This window comes from Eleginops maclovinus, chromosome 9, assembly GCF_036324505.1.
Source record: "Eleginops maclovinus isolate JMC-PN-2008 ecotype Puerto Natales chromosome 9, JC_Emac_rtc_rv5, whole genome shotgun sequence".
NCBI classification, from domain to species: domain Eukaryota; kingdom Metazoa; phylum Chordata; class Actinopteri; order Perciformes; family Eleginopidae; genus Eleginops; species Eleginops maclovinus.
In genome coordinates, this window is record NC_086357.1 from 15,929,342 (window position 1) to 15,957,203 (window position 27,862).

Genomic DNA, 27,862 nt, shown 5'->3' on the forward strand with positions numbered 1-27,862 from the left:
CTGCGTTGATATTTAAGTGATCAGGATTACACTGTAGCGTTAGACAGTTACGCACAATTCTTTCGGATGATTAGTTTATAAGGGTTAAATTATTGGGCACGCGTGTATGTGCTAACTGTTGAGCTAACTTCGGTGAACCCTGGATAAAAGGACGCTGCTGCTGAGAGGACTTCAATCTTTCCTTTCGTACGTGAGCTGTTCCTCCAGAACTGACAAACCACTGTGACTGTGAGTACCCTTTTGTTATTTACTTATCCTGATGACACACTGTCGGCTACAAACACTCAGGCTCAACTTGCTTTCATTGCTGTGTTTGTGTGTGTCCATTAAGTGCTTCAGTAGTTAATTGAGTTGGGATTCTTTTTTCAACTTAAAGGGTCAATTATATTTGTACATTGCTAAAACGCTATGTAAACAATGTTTTTGTTTCGTACAAGCTATGTGTCTAGGGTCAGTACATTGTGGCATAGTAAACTTAAATAGATCTGATGCTAAATTTGACAGTTCCTGTGTTTATTTGTGAGGAATTATTGTTCACCACTAGTGAACCTTTGTGGTAGCTAACATAAGAAACTGAAGTCAAACACCATAATTCCATTGTAAAGTTAGTTGCTATGTTCTTAAACACAATAGCATATAGCATCCTGGAGTGATACATGGGTATGAAACCCTTTGCTGTCTTGCCTTTAACTTAAGGACATATTTGTAGTGAATGTATACATAATTCACCTCCTTCTTAAGTGTGGTTCTACACACTGTTGTTTCATGCCTGTAAGTATGACCGTTGGTTTATGCTTGAAAGTACAACTGTAAAAAGGGATCGTGGTCCCTTTAATTAATCTGTGTTTACGATGACGTGGAGCCCCATGCTTGTTGGTTTACAGGACAGCGCCATCTTGTTTGGTTTTAACTTTGACTGTGTGATTAAACGAGACACGCATTCGTGTGCTCAACTGTAATGAACGTCTCCTGCGTTTCAATACGATCTCCACACTGGTGACCCCGATGTTTGTTTGCTGGACGTATCCAGAGACACAACACGACACGACACGAAAATGACGGTGAACGCTGTTACCCTCAAACTCCCCGAATTCTGGGAATCATCTGCGTCAGCATGGTTTGCCCAGACTGAAGCGCAGTTCGCGTTGCGTGAAATCACCGTTGATACTACACGTTACTACTACGTTGTATCAGCTCTTGGAAATTGAACAGCATCCAGAGTGGTGAGCCTCCTTAGAAATCCTCCCGCAGCTGAAAAGTATGCAACACTTAAAGCCCACCTGTTGAAAACTTTTGAACTGTCAGATGCTGATAGAGCCAGCAGGCTTTTCTCCCTTCAGGGACTGGGTGACAGCAAACCGTCTGAGCTCATGGACCGTATGCTGGATCTCCTAGGTGAGCACAGACCCGATTTTCTTTTCATGCAACTTTTTCTGCGTCAGCTGCCTTCCCAAGTCAGAGCTGCATTAGCAAACACCACAATCACTGATTGTCGGAGACTGGCTGAAGAGGCTGATCAATTTTTCCTGGCGAGTCACGGGCACTGTGTCATGGCGGCGCTCCTTCCCGCGCACGTCGTTCCTGTGCCACAGGACGATTCCGCACTCATTGCTGCAACATCTTCTCGTCGGCAGCAGTTTTCAGGCCGGCAGCAGTCTACAGTTCGGCAGCAGTTTTCAGGCCCCCAGCAGTCTTCAGGTATGTGAGAAGTTTGGACCGAAGGCTCTTAAATGCCGTCCTCCATGCAGTTTCGGCGGGTCGGGAAACGCCAGGGCCGGCGCTCAGTAGTGGCCATGAGCGTTGGCCGCGTAGGCAGGCTGCTTTTCATCCGTGACAGCATCTCCGGACGACGTTTCCTGTGCGACACGGGTGCACAGAGGAGCGTCCTGCCTGCATCCCGTTTGGACATTGCGACCGACAGCCATGGCCCCCCTATGGAAGCTGCTAATGGGACCCACATCCGCACATATGGAAAGAGATATGTTGAGTTGTGTTTCGGAGTGCATCGGTTTGGCTGGGATTTTGTTACAGCCAACATTGCTTTTCCCCTCCTTGGTGCCGATTTTTTGTGTGCACACGGACTGTTAGTGGATGTCAAGAACCGCCGTTTGATTGACGCTATCACGTTTTGTTCATATAGGTGCACGCTCAGCGGGGCTGACTCCATACAACTGTCTAGTATGCTCTCATCCTCAGATGGCTGGCTGGTTTCCCGGCCCTCACTCAGCCCACTTTCTCGGCGTCTGCCTTGAAGCATGGTGTGGAGCACCATCTCGCCACTACTGGTCCACCCGTTTACGCCCGTGCTCGGCGCCTCGACCCGACCAAGCTTGCCGTTGCAAAGGCTGAGTTTGCTAACATGGAGCGCCTGGTCATAGTCCGCCGATCCGACAGCCCGTGGGCGTCACCCCTCCACATCGTCCCCAAACCCGGTGGCGGCTGGCGCCCGTGTGGCGACTACCGGCGGCTTAATGAGGCAACGACACCTGACCGATACCCAGTCCCGAACATACAGGATTTTTCATCACACCTGGCTGGTATGGTGATTTTTTCCAAGGTTGACCTAGTCCGGGGTTATCATCAGGTGCCGGTACACTCACTGGACATTCCCAAAACAGCAGTTATCACGCCATTTGGCCTGTTTGAGTTTTTGAGAATGCCGTTCGGCCTTAAAAATGCTGCTCAGTCTTTTCAACGCCTCATGGACTCTGTCCTACGAGACCTGCCTTTTCTTTTTGTGTACTTGGACGACATCCTGGTAGCAAGCACGTCCAAAGCTCAGCATCTGGCGCACCTCTGAACACTTTTTGAGCGCCTCAGCCAACATGGGCTAATTGTTAACCCCGCCAAGTGCCAATTCGGTCTCTCCACCATCGATTTCCTGGGACACAGAGTCACCAAGGATGGTGCAGTCCCTCTCCCATCAAAGGTGGAGGCGGTGACACAGTTTCCACGCCCGCTCACTTTCAAGGCCCTGCAGGAGTTCCTGGGCATGGTGAATTTTTTACCACCGGTTCATTCCTCGAGCCGCCCAGTTCATGCGGCCCTTGCATGAGGCCTTGAAAGGTAAGCCCAAGCACGGTGTAGACTGGACTGAAAGCAGGGTCAAAGCTTTTGCTGACACAAAGACAGCCCTGGCGAACGCCGCCATGCTGGCACATCCTTCTCCCTCAGCCTCCATCGCCATCACCTCAGACTACGCTGTCGGTGCCGTCTACAAGCGGTGGGTAGGCGGGGCCTGGCCTGGCAGCCGCTTGCTTTCTTCAGCCGTCAGTTGCGCCCCAGTGAACGGAAGTACAGCACCTTCGACCGGGAGCTGCTTGGCCTCTACCTCGCCATCAGACACTTACGTTCCCTGCTGGAAGGGCGACACTTCACCGCTTTTGTCGACCACAAGCCGCTGACTTTCACCATGGCCAAGGTGGCTGAGCCGTGGTCCGCCTGCCAGCAACGTCATCTGTGCTACATTTCCGAGTTCACCACGGATTTACAGCACGTTGCAGGTAAGGACAACCAGGTGGCTGACTGCCTGTCACGGGCTGTGGCAGGGGCAGTCCATCTTGGTTTGGATTACAGCCGAATGGCAGCGGACCAGACCACAGACCCAGACGTGCAACACCTTAAGAGCTCAACTACTGGGCTGATGATGGAGGATGTGGTTTTTGGCGATACCAGCACCACGCTCCTGTGTGACGTCTCCACAGGCTCCCCTCGGCCAATCATTCCCATGGCTTGGCGACGACAAGTTTTTGATGCCGTCCATGGTCTCTCCCACCCTGGTTCTAAAGCGTCACAGAGGCTGGTTGCGGCAAAATTTGTTTGGCACGGCCTCAAGAAGGACGTTCGGGACTGGGCTAACACCTGTGTTGAGTGCCAACGGGCCAAAGTACACCGCCACACTAAAGCCCCGTTAGAGTTGTTCCCAGTGCCAGAGAGACGGTTTGACCATGTTAACATTGATCTGGTCGGCCCTCTGCCCTCCTCTCAGGGTTTCACCTACCTGTTGACCATGGTTGACAGGACCACCCGTTGGCCTGAGGCTGTGCCACTGACATCGCTGGCATCTGTGGAGATGACACGTGCATTTATCGGCACCTGGGTTGCCCGTTTCGGCACTCCATCAGACATATTCTCTGACCGGGGCGCGCAGTTTACGTCTGAGCTGTGGAACGCTGTTGCCCAGAGCCTAGGAGTGAAACTCCACCGCACTACTGCATATCACCCGCAGGCGAACGGACTCTGTGAGCGATTTCATAGGTCGATGAAGGCTGCTCTTCGTGCCAGCCTCAAAGACTGCAACTGGGTCGACAAGCTCCCGTGGGTAATGCTGGGCATCAGAACTGCACCAAAGGAGGACCTACAGTCCTCATCCGCAGAGCTTGTTTATGGCCAGCCGCTGCGGGTTCCAGGGGATTTTGTCCCTAGCACCACTGCCCCTTGGTCTGCAACTCTCCAGCGAGCCACGCTACTGGACAATGCGAGGCTTTTCGCTCCTATCCCTACTTCCCGTCACGGCCTCCCTCAGTCGCACATCCCCGCTGGGCTTCAGACGGCTGATTATGTTTTCATTCGCCACAATGCCCACAGGGGACCGCTACGCCCGCCCTACGAAGGTCCATTACGTGTGTTGGAGACAGGGGATAAACATTTTGTGGTGGACATGGGTGGCAAACCGGAGCGACTCTCTGTTGACCGCCTCAAACCCGCTCATTTGGATGTGGCTAGGCCCATTGAATTGGCCCAGCCCCCAAGACGCGGGCGACCTCCAGGTCTGCCCCCACCCCCTGCTCCCCTCCCTCCCAAAACCCCCACACTGCATGCCCCACACCCGTGTCATGGTGAGACACCTGCCGCAGTAGTGCCTCCTCTGCCTCCTGTACGGCACAGCCGTTGTGGCCGTTTAATACGACCACCTCACCGATGACTGTTTTTTTTCTTCTTTTTTTTTTTCTTCTTATATGGTGAATTCTGGGGGGACGTGTGTAGTGAATGTAATATACATAATTCACCTCCTTCTTAAGTGTGGTTCTACACACTGTTGTTTCATGCCTGTAAGTATGACCGTTGGTTTATGCTTGAAAGTACAACTGTAAAAAGGGATCGTGGTCCCTTTAATTAATCTGCGTTTACGATGACGTGGAGCCCCATGCTTGTGGGTTTACAGGACAGCGCCATCTTGTTTGGTTTTAACTTTGACTGTGTGATTAAACGAGACACGCATTTGTGTGCTCAACTGTAATGGACGTCTCCTGCGTTTCAATACGATCTCCACATATTTGGCATTCAAGGCCATACACACAAAATAAAAAATACATATTGAAACATAGTTTACAGGGCAGAAGATTTCCTGCCTCCTTCATGCCTGGTTGAACAGATAACTAGTTGTGACATATTAGTCACCATGATTGGGAGGTATTATAATTCATTATAGTAAAACATGCAAGGCATAATAATGATGTTATGTATTGTCAGATTGTGTCACCATCACCAGCATAGCAGCCACTTTTAGATAGCGTGTTTCGTGATGAATCCCACCACATTGATGGTGTCTTGATCTATGGCTCAAAGAGAGCACAGGCATCAACATAGTGTTACTTGGCTCTCGTGACAAAAAGTCATTAGTCACTTTTTAAACCTAAATCCTAACTACCAGAATTGTTAAGAGCTTAAGGTACCCTGAATAGTGCTGCATATTACAAAAAGTTGAACTTCTATCGACACAACAAAGCCAACATGTTCACATGCAACTGACATTGCTTTTCTTTTTGCAACAAAATCTATTTCTGTGTTTCCCACTGATGCCACATGGGGCCTTCTTTGGTGGTTGATTGATTGAGGATCATTGTGATTAGCTGTTCACATGTTTTATCAGACATACCTCTCTCCTACATAGATCCGATATTGAAGTTTTCCTTTGATCAAAGCAGCAAAACAGTTGCAGCACCACTTGTTTGAATGATCATTGTTTTGAAGACTACAGTTTGCACTTGACTCAATTCAACAGTGTCTGCACATAGTAGAAGTATCATGAATCGCTTGCCAAGCTGACATTGGTATTTGAACTCGTCTGATCTCTCATCTCTGGAGTATACTGGCTTTTTATTTACCTACTCATCAGCTTACAACCCCTGTGGTCTTGACAGTCTCTGAACCAATGTGAAGGTCATCTAGTTTCCTACTGGTTGACTTGCCACACAACCAGCCGGTACCGGACTAGCCCAATACCTGCCCTGGAGCTCACACCCCCTCCTCCTTGCTGGGATAAGGCCAGACAGAGGTGTGATTGCTGCGGGCAACTTGCCTCTATTCCCCTCCACAGTTTGTCAGAGTGTGTCTGGGAAAGGGTCGCGGAGTGTCAACATTATTGTGACGGCTTGGGAGAGTGCAAGATTGTGTGTGATCAAAGTTGGAAAAGAGCACAGGATTGTATTTGGAGTCATTTCATTTGATTATAAATAGTTTTTGTTGGATGTAGCTATTGTTATTCAATGCCTTCCGTTCCATAATGGAGAATGAGGTGATGTGTCTCACAGAAGGTGGGAGAGTTCTCAGTTGGAGGTCAGGGTGAAAGCAGTGCAAAACATGTTGGCACCTCAGAAAACTGAGCAGTGAAACCGAGCCCTGTTGACTTAAGACCAAGTCAAGTCAATTGCATTTACATACAAAAGTGAAACATGTTTTTCACAAAGTACTTTACAGAGGTCATAGGTGCAGACAAAAACAAGAGTTACCTGATATTGCTGCTGTAATGCAATCTGACACCCAACTATTAGATGTTTTTCTGAGAGCATCTTTGTGCTGTGGCTTACCCTGGAAATAAAGATGCATAATCAAAAGCCAGGTGGTGCTGCATGTTTCTATACAGGTACTGGTGATAAGGACAAAATACTACTTTACATTTTAAAAGATCGTACTCTGTGTCCGGATGTTCCAGATTTTGAAAAGTTAACTGTAGCCATATTTGAGCGTCTGTCTCGATGCTTACAAGTTTTGATTAGCATGATGCTACAAATTACATTCCAGAGGGTACTTGGATTGTGAGCCTGCTTGTAGTTCACTGCAGTGTGTTTATGGATATTGATGTTGAAACTGCATAATTTGTTTGCTGGCAAATGCTCTGTCGTATTTTAGAGCGCAATAAAGCAGCTCTCCTGCTGCCCACATAGTGATCTCATTGAAATCAGTGAGGACACTGCATGTCTTGACTCCGTACAATTAAGTGCTTGAACACAGCCTAATCTTCTCGGACCAGCATAACATCTTTTTTTGTCAGCCATAAATAATATGGTAAGAAGACAGGATGGTGGCATGTTGTTGTATAAATCAGAAGAGTTGTAAAAGTAGTGAGATTTTTAACATAACAAAACACATGCAAGCATGCTAAAGAGGTGCTTGCACTACACTTCATCACACCTTTAAATTGGTTGTAACCTTTATTTCACAAACTGTTTTGTCGTTGAATCTTCTTATTTGTTTTTTGACCAGGCATACATCTTTTTTAAAGCATGTAAAGACTGGTATCCTTGCTGATAGAAGATTTCAAAATATTTCCCCTTCAAAAGCTTGTTGCGCAAATTTAACTGTTGAAACTGAGGGTAAAATGCAATGGCAAATGCCAGAGAGCGTCTTATTTGAATTGTATTGACAAGGTCGTTGCCGTAGGCTACTTCAAAGCTTTACTGCAGTGTGATGCTGAAATGGCCGTAGGGTATTTCCTTTGGTGTGAATGAATGCCATTGGAATGATAACATTCCACGAGCAGAATATAGCCTCTGGGATTTGTCCCTGACAACTTTGCGCTTACAGCATACACTAATAGTGCACTCGCACAAAAGCTTCAGTGTCCCCAATACCTACCTAAACTTGACTGTACCTTTACTTGTTTTTTAATATAAACTATACAGTATATGTACATTTTTATACAGATGAGGATTGTAATAACACTCTTTATGTGTGTGGTATGGTAACTTCAATCTGGTTTATATATTTACGTTCCTGCTGATACTGCTGTCTTTTTAAATGTTTGTGTACTGCATTGTAAATCTTCAGTTCAGTCAGGTGTTTTAATATTTATCATATTGATTATGTACTAGGAGGTACTAAGAACATTTTGCAAACTTCTCCACTACTTGCACTCCTTGAGTTCTAGCAACTTTGTACCTCTGAGTGACTGAACAAACCATTTATCTCCAGGCTCTCTTCTCCAAGGCCACTCTTTAAAGTGGAGTGTCAGTCTCCCAGGCTCACAGCTCTGCCACTTTCGTACACATTTTCAATCAACTTTGGGAAGATATGGTTTTTCAGAAGTTAGATCAAAGAGCTGGCATTGCTCCATCTGCCATGGTTTTGCCACTTTTGTTGTTTTCCACAATCATTGACTCAGCAGGGGATTATTTTTTTATGGCCATATTACTGTTGTTATATCTGCAGACAAGCAAAATAGGATAAGTGATAAATAAAAAAGTTAGATTCACATACAAGAGATTCTTTTATATTTTTCTCATTTTAGGATGGTGCCATCATTACTTCAAATGAAACAAACATCGTTGGGTGTGCATTAAGTGGGTTTGGCTATTGAAAAGAGTGTAATTACTCACTACAGAATGGAACCTCAGATTGTGCTTTTTTAAATGTCTGTGTGAAGAGTCATGCATTTTTAGACTGCCAATGTGCTGCCCATGCTTTCCACGTTAATTCTTTGCTAGCCCAAACAGGCCAGTCAACTCTCATTTTGCAGAGCAGGCACGTACAGGAGGGAATGTTCTTCAGTTTAACCTTGTCATAGAGACATTAGATGCAAAAGACTAAAGCCTTGCAGTGCTGGCAGAGGCCACCTCAAATGTTATTGTTTTCTTTGGAAAGACTGCAGTGAAATTGGCCTGACATTACGCCTCAACCTCTTGTGTTCAAACATCTGCCCAAAGGTAAAGCATGTCATATACACCACATAGCTTTACTTTGTTGAATATAAATCCCTGTGTAGTGCAGGATTTGCAGACTGATCTATGTACATTATAGTGTTGTTGTATCCTCAGGTATTGGAGTTTTATTTTAAGAAAAGAAAAACGTAATGTGTTGCGCACAGGGAATAATACATCGACAAGAGTAGATTACATTATATAAATATTTGACCTTAAAATAACAGCTTTAAAATCATTTTGTTATGGGTCGTACAATCTCCCAGGATGAGTTGGTAATCCTTTTCGGCACTGATTTGATTTTGGTGAAATGGAAATCATTGAATTAGTCTGGTTCTAGTGTCCAAAGCAGAGCCAGGGTAGTGCACCAATATTTACCTGCTTCTTGCTATGACTGGTGTTGTTTGGTTGTGTTAGCTATTTGTCAACTCGCCAGTTTGTGATAATGAGTAAAGTGATCTTTTTTTAGGAGTGATGAATCTCAAACATACTGAATCCTATTATCTTCCTTTTTCCATTCAACCATATCTAATGGCACATGGAACCCACTCATTTATACTTTTTACATTTAGTTATACAACAGTAAATACTCCATGAAAACTGAGCAAATTCCTTTTGCTGATGGAAACCGGGAGATGCAAATACAGTTGAAATGAATCCTTATACCTGGGCCTTGAGTTAAAGGGGTTCTACAGTAATTTAGCAGTGCACATCAATAACGTTTGGGAACTCACAAGAGACAGATTTTTATAATAACGGGTAAAATCACTGCTGCGGTGGCAGATATATCCTTACTTTAAGTTTGTATTATAGTTCTAGCAATTCATTCATCATTCTCATTTTACAGCTGACCTTTAATTTTCAGTTTTTTTTCCCTTTTCACTGCTTTATTAATTTGACAGAACATTTGATGTACTGCTGCAGAAGGGTATACATTTGCTGAAGCAAGATGTAAAACAGTATGTTGAAGTCTCAAATATCTTGTCTGACAACAGATCAATATAATGGTAATTTACTATGCGCACAACTTTATTTTAAGAAGTTTCTTTTTAATATATATAATTTAATAATCCCCTACAGCAGATTTCTAAAACAGAAAGGGCTGCATTAAGGAAAACACTGGTCATTTAACCATAGTGATTGCTTTGCCACATCATTTTTGTGGCTCCTGATCCCTGACATGTGTTTTTTAATTAAAACACACAAATCTAGATGCAGGCCCTCATATATCCCAGGTCAACTATTTCACTGACTGAACAGGAATTTTCCATTTATTCATGGTCATGATTAGTATTTTGCATTCCCCAATCCTGATCATTTAACTGACATCTGATAAAAACATCCACCGGCAGTTGTGGGTCAATTATGGCCATCATCTACTATATTTCCTGTAATCAGCATTTCAGTCCCATAAGGGAAGCTGGAGCGTCTACGTCAGGTGCATATAAATAAGTCTGGATGAAGAAAAATCCCTGAGTCTTAGCCCAGACAATTAACATTCTGCAACAGCTCTTTGCATTTAAGCATTAGTGGCTCCCTGCCACTCTGTACAGGGAACACAAAACTCTTTCTTTTCCTCAGCATGTCTGACTTTGGTAACATAAATAAAGATGCCAAAATGCAATGAGTGACTGTTTGAAGAATGTAGTATTGGGGATTGTGGAGAGTTTGGTAGAAAAAAGAAAATCAAAACACTGAAAAGAAGTGCTTTACCTTCGAGGCTTTTTATAGTTCTGTGGAGCACTGGGCCCAGGTGCTGCCAATTGCACTGATTGTACAACCTTGCCCACCAATTACAGCAAGGGGTCTGTCACATTAGATGTTACTCTACAAAGACATTCTTCAGTGTCAATGTTTACATTTCAAATACTTAAAAAAAGAACAGTAAACCAGTATTTTCTCTCTTCATCCCGAGTAAACCAATAAGTTACATTTGTAAACGTGATTATGGTGGTCACTTCACATAAGTTGAACCTCTTTCTTTCGTGAGTTTAACTGTACATTTAGAGGTCTCAACGTTTTGTTTTAGTCGAGTCCTGTAACCAGGACATTCTGGCCGGCTATGCTCATCATTATTTAGGTTCACTAAGTTAGCTCATTAGCTGCATAATTGGACAAATTAAAGGGCCAATCAGCGATGCTTTGGCTTTTAGAGGTTCTGTAGATGCCTTTTTTAAATCATCTGTCGACTCAAATGGTGAAAGGAGGACAAATTTGCCAAGTGGAGCGAATAATTGCTTCAATTGAGTACAAGGCAAAGCTGGCAAACAAAAGGTCAGTGCATTCAGCTAACAGGCAAGACTGTGCACCCTCCCCAGCCATTGACAAACCCCAGCGCTATGATGTAGTGACTTTGTGAGGAAGGATGATGGAAATCTGCAGTGTTGCAAAGCTGAAGACAACAGCTTGAGAGACTGATTTCTTTTCTGTAGTTCAAAAGTGGTCCATATGACTCAGCTCTTATCCCCAGAAACCATGAGGATTAATATAGAGTATTACGCAGCTATCCAACAGACTGATGATATGGCTTCCTCAAAGATAATTATTCAGTTTTTGTAAGCTTGGAGCAAAAAAAAAAAGGTTTAAAAACAAAATCATTCAAGAGTGCTGTTGCTAACATTTTGCCCCTATGGGACCCACTAAGGAAGAAGCCAGACAGCAAGAGCACTTTAAATTTTAATGTCCTTAAGAGCCAATGTGTTGAATAAGGTCACGGTTATGAGGGGGAACTGACATCCTATACAGGTAAACACAACATAGCAGGTCAATGTCCTTCCTCTCCATTTATTTTATATCAGATTTCCAGTAGTAAGTGGCTGCTAAGGATTCCATCTAAAAAAACAGAAATATGCAGCGTGGTGTCGATAAACTTCACTAAGCATGTGTGTAATTATCAACCCATCTGATCTCTAGAGACATTTATATTTATATTTTATATTTTATACGCATGTATAAATCTACACTTTGATGTTTATTTAAAGGTATGTTGTGTACTTGTTGTCTGTGATTTTTAAGTGAGTATATTGTATGGAAAATGAACATGTATTTGTTGCTTAGCTAACATGCTATCAACTGTATCTGAGAGCATTCAGTATGACCAAAGTCTTGGTAACTTTCTACTCCAATAACAATCGTCTTTGTTGAGCCCTGCAGTCTGTAAAGGCTCTGTGATGGTCAGTACACATTTGTTCCATGCATGTGGGACCACAAGTCACAGTGACTCGCTCAAGGTATCGACCATCCATAAGTAAGTCCATCTGTAATTCTACAGATAATTGTTTGTCTGTGTTTAGCAGCATGGTTCTCTCTGTGAATGGAGCAATGAATAGATGTTACTCAGGGCCCACTCGGAGAAGCTGGAGCTTTCTTTGTCTGTCTACTACAAAGTAAACACAATTTCACGTCTCCTGATGGAGCATGTATGAAAAACCAGTCTAGCTGTGTGCTCTCAGTGACAAGCTAGGAAGTCCTGAGTGCTGGGGGGTTGGAGAACTTAAATGGGAGCGGGTAGTTCTCTGCACTAAAGCGGCAGAACTGTCAGCTAATTTTTCAGAGCTTAATTACTGCAACCTGCAATTACCAGCCAGCTGTCTACACCCCCTCTTGTGGCGGTGCCACCAAGGAGTCTGCCCGCTGACTTCACACAACCCCCACTCTCTATATTACACACACAGAACGACATACAAGCACAAACACATCTACATGACCATGTGTATGTGTGTGCCTTACCGTTTGACACTTGTTATGCCTGTACGTATAATTTACATACACAGTATACCTTATCCTGTCAGGCAAATTGAAATGCCTGCTTTCACACCACACAGAAACAACTTATGCCATAAGTGCCTTTGTGTTTAGGTCCTGCAAGTGGCCATACTGATCAGTTGCCTATGGAAAGAAAAAAGCAAATTAAGCTGCACATTATTTTATATTTAACACTTCCATTTAAAAAACTAAAAATGCTGTCTCTTAATACTTTTTGGCTTGTCTCCCTTTTTCTTAGGCCTTACACTTAAAGTTCATACTCAAAATGAGTATGAATATAAAGTTTCATTTCGTCATCAGCATTGCATCATTTGTGTTTTCTATCTGCCGCAGTCTTTCCAAAGTAATCACTTTACACTTTGTTTTTGTGAATACATACAGTACATTACCCACCAGAAACTATGAGCTGCAATACAAACAAATAAAACAACAATAGTGAGAAAACACAGCCTTATATGCACAGTGAAGTTCCACAGTGAACCAACTAAAATGTGTCTCCCTCCCTCTCTTCCAGTTAGACATGGTGGTGGGGGCTGCTGAGCACACACAAGCGTGACATCCCCGTCTCAAGTGGACCGACACAATTAATCCGAGGGACAGTGGAGACCTGCTGACAGAGCAAGATAAGGTATTGGCCGGCGCAACCTGCTCCTCCTGACCTGTTGAACAAGAGCATCATTTAACCCTTATGGTATATACCAAGAATGTGATCCTTAGCTGCAACAGGCAGGTTTATTCATTGTCCTGTTAGGTTCAATGTTTGCAACGACCGTGTTTAATTTCTTGCTCAGTGAATTAGGTCAAGTCATTTATGGGTTATAGGATTTTACAGAGTGGATCTGTTTGAAAATATGACAGAGCAGTTCTATTTCTCGCGGAGTTGTTAGTTGCAAACATGCAATCTAATTGTGTGAGAAATGTGTACACAAGTCCCATCACTGCACGTTAAAGCTGTGGAAGATCTGATTCTGTTATTTATAGGGGTTTGATTTCACATGAAAGATTTAAAAGAAAGAAATGGCATTCTGCAAAAAAAGTAGAAGGATTACGTTCATTTTGCTGTGGAACTTAGAACTGCCAAACCACTACTGAAAAGTGCTTATACTCTGAATATCCATTTTGGGGGGATATTTTTAGAGGTATTGAGCATATACAGTATGTCATTCAACATATGCCATTTGATGAAAGCTTTTATCCTGAGTGCCGCCTGAGTCCTGTGAGTGCACACGTTTTTAGCATGGCTCGTCTTTGTGGGAAGCAAACTGCTCAATCTGATAGCGTTAGGGCCATCTTTTACTTAGTGAATTCACAATGCCAAAATGACACTTTTCCCGGAAACCCTTGGTGGTCAGATGGTATCGATATTCTCGTGCTCCGTGGTTTATTGCTGGAAAATAACGTTTTACATTATGGGCAATAAGCTGACGCTCAAATGTCCTAAAATGATTAAGTAGGGGTTCAATCATAACTTTTTACGGCTAAATGAAACCTACTTCACTGAACTGTCCACACTGAACAACAACAACAACAATCATTGACGTAACTTGGGACAAATGGATGTCCTGTATGCCCAAATGTCTCATAGTTTGTTAAATCTGCTTACCCCTCATTACTGGTACCCTGACCAAATAGTGACAGTAAAGTGCAGCAATCGACCACATGGTCACTCCCTCTGTTTTCTCCGTTATAAACACAACTAAATAAATGCAGGAAAAACCAACACTTCTTCGACCAGTGAAAATGTTGTATTTGAAAAGATTAACACCAACAAATATGGATTGAAGCAGAATATTATATATAATATACAAATAATCTAGGACATTTGTGTGTCTTTATCTTTCAATACATTTTTACTCTTGGACTTTACTACGCTTTGAAATCATAGCATTGTGTTTTGGATAACAGTCCAAAACAATTCTGAACAGCCACCACTGGGATCTAATTTTTGGAATAGTATTAAACTATTTATATTGGTGAATCTAGTCTCTATGTCTCTCAAAACATTGCTCAACTGTGTTGCTTTTAGCTTTGATTATGTGTTTGTATATTTATAGAATTTTAGTTACCTTCGTTGCATTTTACATTTCCTTTGACTGTATATCCAAGTCATTTTCTTTCAAATTACTTTTATGATGATGATGATGATGAAAACGTCTTTCAGTTTTTTATTGGTAAGCGGAAGTTAGTATGGAAAGATAATACGGACACATTTTGGCTTTATTCGATGCGCAAGAGCTATGAGACTAGGACATTTATTGAAAAAAGTACATTATCTAGCAGTGAAGTAATTGGTGTTGTTAAGTTATGTTTCAAAGTTAGAGCAACAGTTACTTATTTAGGGCTTGCCTAAGGCGTCATTAAATGGAGGAAGAAGTCCTGTGGAAATGCTAAAACAAGGGCTTTAATTGTAATTTATTGCACACCAAATCAATATCGTCATAAATGAATCATTAGGACTTAGCTTTTTTTAGTATTTAGTGTTCCACATTGTTGCCCCCAGCAGGGCAGCAGTATAGCAGCTCTTAATATTCTACAGGCTGATTAACAATTCAGGATGCATCAAATTGGATGTTGGGGACACTTAGGTAAAGAGGAGAAAGGCAATGTAAGGACACCTAAACTTTATACTGCGAGAAGGTTGCATCCTTTCAGTGCATTTAGGAGTTTTTCCTATTGAAATATATGCCAATGTAATAATATTGTTCTATTTGATAAAGCTTGATTAAACATTTTCAAGATTAATTGTTTCTGAAAGTTCATCAGCTTTTGCATGATTAGTTGAATGCCTTCCTAAAATGGAAATGACAGATCTTATCTCTAATTCACATTTCCTAAAAAATTCCCATTTAAACAAGTCATGGATTTAAATCATCAAACGTCATGGTCATGATCCATTGTCTCTAACCTACAGGCTACCTCTGTTCATTTAAAACAGACATGCAGTGTCTTCTGACCTTACTAGGAATATACTACAGATAAAACTCCTACTTTCATGGTCAGTCCACTGAGACTAAAGCTTCATCTGTGCTTGGAGGCTATTAGCTACAGTCTGCATTAATGTTGACAACACTGCCTTTTATATCCCAGTGGCAGACGTTGAAGATGAGGGTGTTAAATTGGTCATTTTATTGCTTCAGATGCTTCACCTTAAGGTAGTGTGTGTGTGTGTGTGTGTGTGTGTGTGTGTGTGTGTGTGTGTGTGTGTGTGTGTGTGTGTGTGTGTGTGTGTGTGTGTGTGTGTGTGTGTGTGTGTGTGTGTGTGTGTGTGTGTGTGTGTGTGTGTGTGTGTGTGTGTGTGTGTGTGTGTGTGTGTGTGTGTGTGTGTGTGTGTGTGTGTGTGTGTGTGTGTGTGTGTGTGTGTGTGTGTGTGTGTGTGTGTGTGTGTGTGTGTGTGTGTGTGTGTGTGTGTGTGTGTGTGTGTGTGTGTGTGTGTGTGTGTGTGTGTGTGTGTGTGTGTGTGTGTGTGTGTGTGTGTCTCCAAAACTTTGAAAAGAGCAGCCATAGAGCACATTTACTTTTGAATGCCTTTGAAGCTGACTAGAAAAACGATAGGTGAGTTATGGGGAATCCAGTTATTGTGTCTTCAGATCTGCTTTTGTCAAGTCGCACACAAAGGCAGCATATGTGCAGTGCTAATGTTGTATAGTGTGCAGCACCCACAACACTTTATACATGAAGAAGGTTGAACCTTTGTGTACAAAGAGACTGAACCTTTATGTACAAAGAGACATGTCTTATCTTTTAAAAAGAAGAATAAACCTTCATGTACCACAAAACCAAACGTTTTTTTGTGAGAACCTTATATTTTTATAGATAAACCTCCACTGTGATTCTGTTTTACCTTCTCCTAGGTTTTGATTTTTTTCTTTTCTGTTCGTTTGTCTTTCATATCTAGAAGTGTTGAATCCAAAGCAACCTGGCGTGCTCTTTGGTCTTGGAGATATTTCACCAATCATCCACAAAGCTTCACGGTACTTTGGACCAGCTAGGAGTTTCAGACATGCTATACTCAGAGGGTCATTCATACTTTATAGAAGAGAAAACTTTGAGCTTTGAACTTGTTCCGGAGAACCGCACTTGACTTTGGTTCGAATATGTGGATTTCAACTACATCATGATCAAAGTCCAGGAAGTGGAAGCCTTCCCTGAACACAGAAATTCATAGAACAGCTACATCAAGTGTGTGCGTGAGAAGACATGTACAAAGGTGACTAGCCTACTTTGATTGCAAAGCTAGTTTAAGCTGTAAGAAGCCCATTACCATTGAAACAACAGTGTTTGGGTATCACCTTTCTGATAGACTGTGGTAATTGTGATTCTTTGAAATCAGTCCTCCTTTGAGTAGGACCGAGTCCTACTCAAACATTTCAAGAGAATTTGGAAAGCTTTTGGCTCTCTAAGTGGTGCCTTTTTCAAAACAGAAACTAAATGTAGTAAAGCACCAGACCATGTGTGGCTGAAATGTCAGGGAATCTACTATAAAAACTCCTCTTTTTTCAAAGCAAGACATAGATATGGTGCCTCACACACCTGCTGTATATTCTAAAAACAGAATCAAAATATATTGAACTGCTGTTCAATAGTTGTTGAATGCACAGATCAATACTAGCAAGCCAAGAGGAAAGCATGAGTAAACTTAGAGTAAAGTAAGTGAGCAATGTACCGAAGTAGGCTTACCAAAAGGAATCCACATCAGTATAAACATTTAGGCCCTTTAATCTTCTAGCAATTTAACATGTTGGCTTATTTCACTTTTACTTTTAAGTCTTGTGTTGTTACAGCCATAAATATCTATGTCTAATGCACAAAGAAAATATAATCAGTTTAATTAACGTCTGTGAAAAGGTTTTGGACCTTCTTCTCGGATTGGTCTGAATCAAAATGGTTGATCTTTGATAAGGTGGCTAAAACATTTCTCATTTTAAATCTTTTGAACAACTGAAGTTAAAAAATAACCAAAAACGAACACGTACAATATCTTTGAATATTTTATGTAGTCATTCATGTTCTATGAAATGTGTATGTTAACCTCAAACCTCTGTTAAAAATCTCAATTTGTAAGCATTCATACACATACTTCTCTCATTCTTATCAACTAGCAAAAGGGAGTATTTTCTCCCTGTTTGTTAAGCTGCCTTTTCCCTCCTGTGCAGAAATTACACTGGGCATATTCCAAATCAAGAGTGTGGGCACTCATTAGCGCTGTTCTCATATCTCACAAAAGAGCCTGGCTACAAAGAGGGAAATCAAGCTCTATTTAAAGTAATGCCGCCAGGAGTCCATTGCCAACGATAATGCGCTTTACATCATTTTGTCCTCTCTTTTATCTTGAGCTTCTTAAGGAGTAGGCAACACGCAAAGTCATTAGGGACATGATAACTCCCAATATAATTAGATGTGGAAAGATTGGATGCTTGGTGCACCACGGGGCAGACCCACTTACGACATAATCACTCATCCCACCAATGAGGGGCATCTTGTATGCTGGCAATTAATTGAGATGATTACAATTAGCCAGATTGTTTGCTTCTGTCTGTTCTGACCAAAGAGTAGGGTATAATTTGCCTCTGGTTGAGAATACTAGCTCTGTCTCATTAAACTAGCTTCACTGGTATTTTTAGATAGGGATGGACTTACCCTTAACTAACGGATTCTTGGCTTAAGAATCAGCAGATGCTAAAAGAGGAGGTTTGATTTGAAAATGAGGGCAAGGGAGAAAGTCCAGGCTCCACTTCAGATCTCATTCACAACTCATTATTTTTCTTTTCTCAACATTATAAAGGCTTGGTGTTCATATGGCGACTGTGGCTGGGGTTAGTGCGCAGACCTGCCAATCACAGGGTCAGCGGTTCTGATCCAACCCTCTGCAGTTCACATGGTGAAGCATCCTTGGGCTACTAGAACCAAACCTAGTTAGAATAATAAAAAATATACAGTTCACAATTGAAAAAATGTTACTTAACACTTCATAAATATATATATAGTGGTATGCAAAAGTTTGGGCACCCCTCTGAGATTTCATGACAATTTGCTTTTCCTTTATAATAGAAGATCACAGCAACAACATTTGTTTTCCTACAAAGATGTAGACGTTTTAGTGTTTTCCAGACCAAAATTCTTAGGGTAGCATTACATAGTTTTATTATAATAAAATAAAATGCAAAAAATGGGATGTGCAAAAGTTTGGGCACCCTTATAAATAGCATTCATTTCAACACCTGTACGGATTTATAGCTGACAGGTTGCTGCACAAAATTGCTTTGATTAGCTCATTAGACCTTCAATTACAAAGACAGGTGGAACCAATCATGAAAAAGGCTATTTAACATAGGTAATAGCTGGCTGTGCCTGGCCTAGGTTCTTTCTTAGGGAGTGGCAAGATGGGGACCTCAAAACAACTCTCCACTGACCTGAAAGCTAAGATAATCCAACATTATAAATTAGGAGAAGGGTACAAAAAATTATCTGACAGGTTTAAACTGTCTGTCTCCACAGTCAGAAACGTAGTTGTGAAATGGAAGGCCACAGGAACAGTCCGTGTGAAGGAAAGATGTGGTAGGCCGACAAAAATAGGGGAAAGGCACAGGCGAAGGATGGTGAAAATGGTCACAGAGAAGCCACAGACCACCTCCAGAGAACTACAACAACATCTGGCTGCTGATGGTGTAGTTGTTCACCGTTCCACAATCCAGCGTACTTTGCACCAGGAAGAGCTCATTGGAAGGGTGATGTGCAAAAAGCCTTTCCTGAGTGTTAATCACAAGAAGAGTCGCATGAGGTATGCAAAAGCACATCTGGACAAGCCAGAAGCATTTTGGAACAAAATACTGTGGTCAGATGAGACCAAGATTGAGTTATTTGGTCATAACATGAACAGGTATGCATGGCGAAAAAAACACACTGCATTCAATGAAAAGAACTTGTTGCCCACTGTAAAATTTGGTGGAGGATCTATCATGTTATGGGGCTGTGTGGCTAGCACAGGTACTGGAAAACTTGTTAAAGTTGAGGGCCACATGAATTCCTTACAGTACCAGGAGATTCTTGACAAGAATGTTCTAGAGTCAGTCACAAAGTTGAAGCTACGCCGGGGTTGGATTTTTCAGCAGGACAATGATCCTAAGCACCGATCAAAATCCACCAAGGAATTCATGCAGAAGCACAGGTACAATGTTCTGGAATGGCCATCCCAGTCCCCAGACCTTAACATCATTGAAAATGTATGGATTTATTTGAAGAAGGCTGTCCATGCACGGAGGCCAAGAAACCTGACTGAACTGGAGACGTTTTGTGTGGAAGAATGGGCCAAAATACCACCTGCCAGGCTTAAGGGACTTGTCTGTGGCTACAGGAGGCGTCTACAGGCCGTTATTGCAGCAAAAGGAGGCAATACTAAATATTAATGGAATTATTTCTTAGGGGTGCCCAAATTTATGCACATGCCTATTTTTGTTTGAATGCACATAAACATGTTTCTGTTTGACCAATAAAAGTTATTTCACTACTGAGATGTTTCTGTTACCATAAGGTATAACATATGTTAAAATGAAGTTGCTGCTTCAAAAGCTCAGCAAGTGACAAACTGATGCAGTGGTTTTCCTAAGGGGTGCCCAAACTTTTGCATACCACTGTATATGTGTGTGTGTGTGTGTGTGTGTGTGTGTGTATGTATATTTTGCAGATACATGCCCTTTTGTGTGAAGTTTCACAATGCAAAGGCCATTGATAATGCAGGAGGATTATAAATAAAAGGGACCAGTGAGACAGTTCTCCCATTTCTTGTGTGTCTACAGAGTGTCTGAGCACTGTCACCCTCTAGCTATCTTCAACTACACATGCACAGCTACTCATCCAGAGGCCTGTACTGCACCGGAGTGTTTTTTTCTACTTCTTTCATCCACTTGCAGTTGCAGTCTGCCCAAGGCCAAACAGGCTGAAAGCATAAGGACAGTACTACATTTAGGTTCCCTACAAGAGTCATAAGCCCCTTCGCCCTAATGGATTCAGGAAGTGTGCGTCCGGCTCAAGAAGCAGGGCATTAAGTGCTCTCTCTGTGTCTTTCTACACACACGCTCACCTTTGTTGCTGGCCCAAGGATGCTCTTACAGTGGGGCAATTTAGAAGTGTCTTCCAACCTGAAGGATAAGAAGAGAAAGGTCATGGATTATACCAATGGCTATTCAAATTCAGATTCTTTTTATTGTCACTATAAAACTACAGCGAAATTCACACAACAGACAGTATACATATAATTTTGCCAATGCACGCTAATCTAATGCTATTTAATAAATAATATATACAATCTATAAATCTATATACATCTATCAACCCTGAAAATGTCTTCTTACAAGACTGTGGTTTTTTCTTCTTTGTTTAATTTATTTATTGATTCATTTATTTTTGCATTTGCACCCTATACTATATTGACTGCATTGCAATTGCCCTCCATTAAAGGATATTGAGAGTAAATTAGTAAGAAAGTCACTATATTTTAGTTCTTAAGAGTCTCTAAAAACACAAGTGATGAGATACTATAGGATAAAAATAAAAGGAATAACACATGTTTAGATAATAACCACATTAAAGGCATGAAACTGCACAGAAGTCACATAAGTTGTAACTTCGAAAGAAGTGCTTACGAAAGAAGTTACTTAAAGATTTCCACTGAACGATCTCCAAAAATGTGTTTTTTCGTTTTTTATAGCTAAGGGAAGGTGGATTCAAGAGTGGGAGCTACAACAACAAATGTTGTTTTTAGGTCTTGATGTTTGGACAGCCAAAGACCTTGGTCAGAAGCCCTGAGGAATATTGTTGAGCACTGCGTATTGAGAACATAATGTGAGAAACGAGAAACTACGTGTAGGGCTTTGGAAGTGATTAGAATAATTTTAAAACAACTGCAATGGTAAACAAATGTAGAATGGCAAACACTGCTGTTATTTGTGAATTACGTTATTTCTTAGTTGGCAGACGAGCAGATGCATTTGGACTTACTGGGTCAAAGACACAGGCCCAGGGTGGTAAACAGTGAATTATCATGAGAAAATGAAGCAAAGCCTCATAATAAAGACAACACATGAAACAACAGAGTTAAGAAACCATTGCAAACATTCACAGGGAGAACATAATGGCCAATGAGCCAAGTTCCGAAGCGTACTTTCCGACAGACAGCAAAACTGATTAGTAGAATGATAATTGTGTATAATGTTTTGCTTATTGAACTACAGCCTGTATACTAGTTATGAATGGGTAATGCTTTAGCTCCTCCCACAGTATAACTGTGTATTCAGCAGCAAATCAGCAGGGCTGATGGATAGTGAATGTATAGTCACGGCTTTCATCCTGCTCTCCAATTAATGCCACTCAAACTTCATCCTGTTACATTTGTTTTCAGATCCTGTTCTAGCATTGCATATGAACACTCCATATCCCATTGCCTTAGTGCAATCAGATCAGTGGATATAAAACACTTTGGTGCTCCAGCCAGGCTGCATTTCAGAGGGACTGCAACCCTATTGATCAAAGCGCCCAGACGTGTCCAGGCCCTTTCCCCCAGTGCATCATGGTACTGCTTGTTGAAGCCAAAAGAGCCTAACAACAACAAACATCTATGATGCTACCGCCTGTCTCTCTCTCTGATTAGCTGCCGGGGAGATATTTTTAGAGTATCCCAGCCACTTTGAAGAGAAAGAAGAGTGAATCCCTTACCCCCCCACCCTCTTCTCTCCCTCCAACCCCCCACCCTCCTCTCTCCCTCCAACCCCCATTCCAAACAACAGTCCGACATGCTTTGTTCGTTTTCGCTTATTTTTGCTGTACCGTCAGCTGTAGCTGAGTTTCAGTCACTATCTTTGCGATTGACTCTCCTTCTCATGTCCTTTTAGAGAGTACAAAAGCTACTGTAAATAAAATTCACCTATAAAAACATTGCTATATTTATAGTATCTACCAGTGTTGTTCTGTACATGTTTTAGAATGTTTAAATAAGTCCAATTAAAGATAAATTTTCCGTTCCAGGGTCACAGTCACGGCAGTAAGCTGTTGAGAAATAAAGGCAAAATGTGACATGATGCCTGCAATTATTATTTAAATAACCTAGAACTAGTGATTAAATTTCCATTTTTCAGCTGATTGACTCGTATAAATGGTAGTTTTCCTTTTCGTGGTTGGATAAAATCCATTAAGTGCTGAATACATTCAAAAATACAGACAACGCACAGCAATCATGAGCATACATACTGCTTATTTTTAATCAGGGATCTATTTGTCAAAGTAAGACTTGTACTCTGTAGTCTCAGGGCCAAAACCAGTGCATACATTTACCAGGTAAAATACAAAGAACATTAATGGAGCATTAGTTGCACGTTCATCTTGTAACAATTATTAATACAAACTAAAGTAAATATGAGGAATATTAATTAGAAATCATTAATAATTAAATATGTTTTTGATGTTCTACACAGGAGTTCTGTTTCGTGGAAAATTGTGTGGAATAGTTGTATATGTGGCAAATGTAAAAGTTGCAATTTTAACAATTATAACCAGGTTAATGGTTGTAGTTTAAAACTGAGCTACATGGAGATTTTGTAGCAAATATTGTGTGTTGAAAAATCCCTCTGACAAGAATAAAAAAATCAGGGGAGGTGTCAAAACCACAACCTGTCTATCATACCTCCTCCTTAATTGACAGATCAACTCTGAGCGTGCCCACACAATCAGCAGCTGGTCCCGGTGATGCCATTCAAATTAGCTGGATATTAAAGAATCCCTCGGCTGAAACTACATAAATTATACATAATGAAATGCAATTAACATTTTTACTCTGACAATTAAATACATTAAAGAGCCAGGCCTGCTGAAAGAACGTGGTAGAGGTAAGGAGGTGGGCGGGTAGGAGGGCATTGAATGAAACCGCTAGCTTCCTTTTACGTTCCCCATTTCACTCTGCATGTCTGCTCAAATGTTTACAGACCAATTAGCGCTTCTGGACAGCCTCTCAATCAAACCAAATGTCAGGTTTGCATGGAATATTAAGTGGCTTATAATGGAGTTAGAAGTGAATGAGTGTTATCTTTTGAACCTTTTCCAAATTAAGGTAGCGCATGCTTGGTAAATAACAAAAGTGTCATTGTATGTTCTGGTTCATCAACCTAAGCAATGTAATAATAACTAGTTTTTCATTTATGGAAATTTCAGCACATGTTACACTGTACTTCATAGCAAGTGTTTTAAAATTCAGGAATGTTAAGTGGAAGTTTATCTTTTTCCTAGAGGTAAGTGCAGTTAAACAATAAATACCCTGACCATTTAAAGAAGTTTATGTGGATACAGTTAATCAGCCTTTTTTCCTTTCTTTAGCAACTGCTGTCCAGGTGTATTGGCTTAAAATGGAATATTTTCAGTTTCCCACATACGTTAAATGTGTTTCACAAAATGAAAGCAAAGTGTTCCTTAAGGTGCCTAATCTACTATCTTTTGATGAATTATTTTTATATCTTTTAGTTTGATATTGGCGAGGTCTTTCTGTTCCGCATGTACTCTTCCTCCAGGAAGAATTTAGAGAAGACAGAGCCTCAACAACGGTAGTGGGGCCAGAAGTACCTCTGTACTGGAACTACTTTTTTATTCCTCCTTGATGTAAAAGCAAGCCAGCAGTGTGGTCTAACCTGCCAGCAGCCTCTGGCTATCTTCCTCCATCAGGTCAGCTACATCTTTCTGATTACATCTGCTAAAAGCTACCAGTTTATTTAGTGTCCACATCAGCAAAGCAGCGATGGCCTAAGATATGGATGCTACAGGAGTCTGTCGCTTATCTTGGCTACTCAGCGGGGAAGTGATGGAAGAAAAAAGGAGGGGTGTAAGGGAGGATACTAAGGTGCTTTCAGCACCAATTGTAAAGGAATTAACATTCACTACATGAACTTGTAACAAAAGTTCAAAATTAAAGTAAAAATATGTTCCATTAATGAGATAATTGGATAGGAGACACAAAATCAGTTAATTATTATCAAAATCAGATGAACCCACACTATCATGCTTCTTTCTGCTCATCAAAGGTGATTCAATTACAACCAGGGACACCTTTAACTCTGCCTACTGGCTTTCCCTCATCTGCCACCTCAAACGGTTTCTAATTAAATCAATGCTGAGGTGTCACAATCATCTCATCACGAGGTAACAAAAAGTGATTTATTTTTATTTTTAGACCTCCTCAGGGTTGGTAGTAGGGGTTACTAACAAAATGAGGAAATGTCTTAGCACATTAAATCATTTATTGCGTTTTTACCTCAAGAATGAGCTATTAACTAAAAGTTTGATGTTTGTATACATTTCAATCTTTCTTTCCACTTTTTCAGTGGAACCTTTTCAGTATGCAGTGTTTCCTAACCTTGGGGTCCTTTCCTAGGTAGTTTGCCCTTTGGAGGTCAAAATGAGATTTGGACATTTATAACTAAATTCATTATACCAAACTGGATTTGTTGAATGTATTTAAAGCTATTTTCAAAGATTGTTATCTCTTATACTATTTGGTCGCAAGTCACATTATAGTATTGCACAACTTAATGTGTAGTGCCTTTTATAATAAGGTATTCATTCTTACTTGCATTTGAGATTAAATTAAAACACCAAATAAAATCAAAATAACAAAAAGAGCATAATCCCTCAGCATGAAAGACCCTTTATCAGCATGGTAGTTGTCAAAATAAATAGGCCTCGAGCCCTTTTTGTTGATACTTGAAGCCATTGAGCTTCAAACACAAAGCAACAATTATTATGGGGGTGGTCCAAATCAAGCATGCTTTTTGGCAAGCCTGCTCCGGCTGTAAGCAGGCCAATGTTTGCAAGTTCTTTCACATTTCTATATAGCTGTGAACTTTTGACATCGAGCTTGTATGGAACAAACAAGACAATAAAGAAAGACAAATATACAATCAAGAACGATTACAGTACCAAACTATTAATACAAACTAAGCAAGTTCTCTTTTTGTCTTTGTAGGTTAGGGGAGGTTCTACATATGACAGTCAGAACCATTAGATGTCACACGAGGGCACCAGTATATTAGACCAGAATCAATAGATGCTATATCTACACCTGCTATCGATCAGGGTGTTTCTTTATCCCCAGGCAGCTTGCGTAAAGTTGTAGTCCTTCAGCAGCGCATAGGGCTCTCCATCTCCGAAACCAACCAATGTTGTTTTTTTCTTTGGTTTTACCTTTTTCCTTTCAGTGAAAAATGGTTATTTGGTGGAGGAACATCTGGTTGGTTTACCTTAGCTTGATGCTGCAAACGTGTACTCTGCCATTTAAATTTTAGAAAGCTGTGTGAAAGGTCCTTTATAATCATAGGAAAGGTAAATAGTTTCATGCGTGTACTGTATAACCAGCCCTGCTAACATTCCTCCAGTATATCTTTTCACAAGGGCTACTTTTTCTGCTATATTAATGTTTGAAAGATTCATATATTTAACTTTCAAGAAGCAAAGTCGTTTTTTAATGTGTTCTTAAAATCTTTCTGCAAAAGCTATTTCTCTACACCATAAACTACACTGCAGTGTTTCTTGGAAGCCTGTCGATATGACACTAACTTTTACCTTACATTTATGTTGACTCAGTTTGTCTTAGCTTATTGAAGTATTTTATAGACTCTATAATATTTCTACTGACTCTTACTTTCTCATAGTGTTGTGACTGCTGTTTTAAAAAAAATCAACTTTCACAGAAAAGCAAATGGTCAGCTCTATCTCCTAGAAAGGCATATGCATTTTTCTTATTATGCGTTGCTATATAACATAAGGGGACTGAACTGTAGGTAAGGAGTTAAATGAGGTCAATAATTTTCTGGGATTCAGTAATCAAGTAATCCCAGATATCTCACTGGCAACTCTCTGTTTGCACCGTTCTCTTAACTTTGAAGTAACAAGGACAGTTTATTTCACATCATCCTGCTCCTTTTTGCTCCTTCATGAAAATTGCTGTGTTGTATATTCTTAAGTAGGTCCTTGTTGTTGAATATTACAGGCCCTCCACACTATGACTGCCAATCATATAGCCATTCTTACATTGTTGAAGGTGTCATTAGGTTTTTAGAGGTGTCTTCAAAACTCCCCCTACTAGTAAATGTGTGTAGAAAGCTGCAATTTCACAGGTTGGTTGTTTGAATGCTTAAAGGACTAGAAATAGCCACATGGACATGCTTTGGAACTAAGGATTTCATAAACATGCTTATCGGCAAATTCCCCATTATTTCCAAGAGCACTGGAAAGGGTGTTGAAGATTACTGTTGTATGTATAAATATGAGATAATTTTTTGCCATGTCAATTGTTTCATTGGACAATTTGATGTCCAGATAAATCCATGGTGTAATACAAAGGGGCAATTTTAGTTGTTTCTCCATAATCTTCCAGTTTGGTCTCAGTGACATAGCCTGCAACCCAACTCGACCAACATGGACAGCGGTTCAGCAGAAGTGTTTTGTTTTGAATGTTATTGGCCCAAGTTGTCAAAGAAAATCTGATGTTTCCCACATCTCTCTGCCCTCTATGGCCCTTTACTATCCCCTCCCTCTCAATACTTCACCCAACCTCCAACCCCACAGAGCTGGAAGGAGGTTTGTTGATGGATGTTGAAGGCTGCCCCGGTCCCACAGCAATTAACTCTTCTCCTGCAAGAAGCAGCCTGTCAAGTTGATGGAATCTCCCCACCACTGCTGCCAGCCACATAATCCAGGAGGGGCTGCAGACAAATGCTTCATCTATGTGTTTACTTTACTGTTTTGCCTGCGGTCGAGAGCTAGAACAAGCAAAGAGCCACAAGGTGCATTGCAAGCGATCAAGTGTTCCAGTGTCATACTCCACAGTCAATGGCTATGCAGTATTCCAGGTCTAGGAATATAGGGGGTGACAGAATGGTCAATGATCATGAGTTAGTAAGACTACAAGAGCGGAGTTATTACTGTTTCATGAATGGTTGAAAGTCAGAATATGTTCCTAAAGAGGACAATCCATAGATTGATAGTGAGCAAAAAATCTCAAAAACCTGATATCCACATAATTTAGAGGACATTGGGGCAGAGGTTCAAGGAAACGGATAGAGACATTTTTATTGTATAAGCTAGGCACAGTTATGGAAATAATGTTAAAGTATGTCTTCAATAATAAACCCAAATGAAATGGGAAC

The 27,862-nt window shown here is 41.2% G+C and overlaps 1 long non-coding RNA gene across 1 annotated transcript; it reads left to right on the forward strand.

Moving 5' to 3' along the window:
* Positions 1-27,403, forward strand: LOC134869396 (uncharacterized). Its single transcript, XR_010166412.1, has 3 exons — positions 1-228; positions 13,198-13,311; positions 27,282-27,403. It is a non-coding gene; the product is annotated as an uncharacterized LOC134869396 (long non-coding RNA).
* The last annotated feature ends 459 nt before the right edge of the window (positions 27,404-27,862 follow it).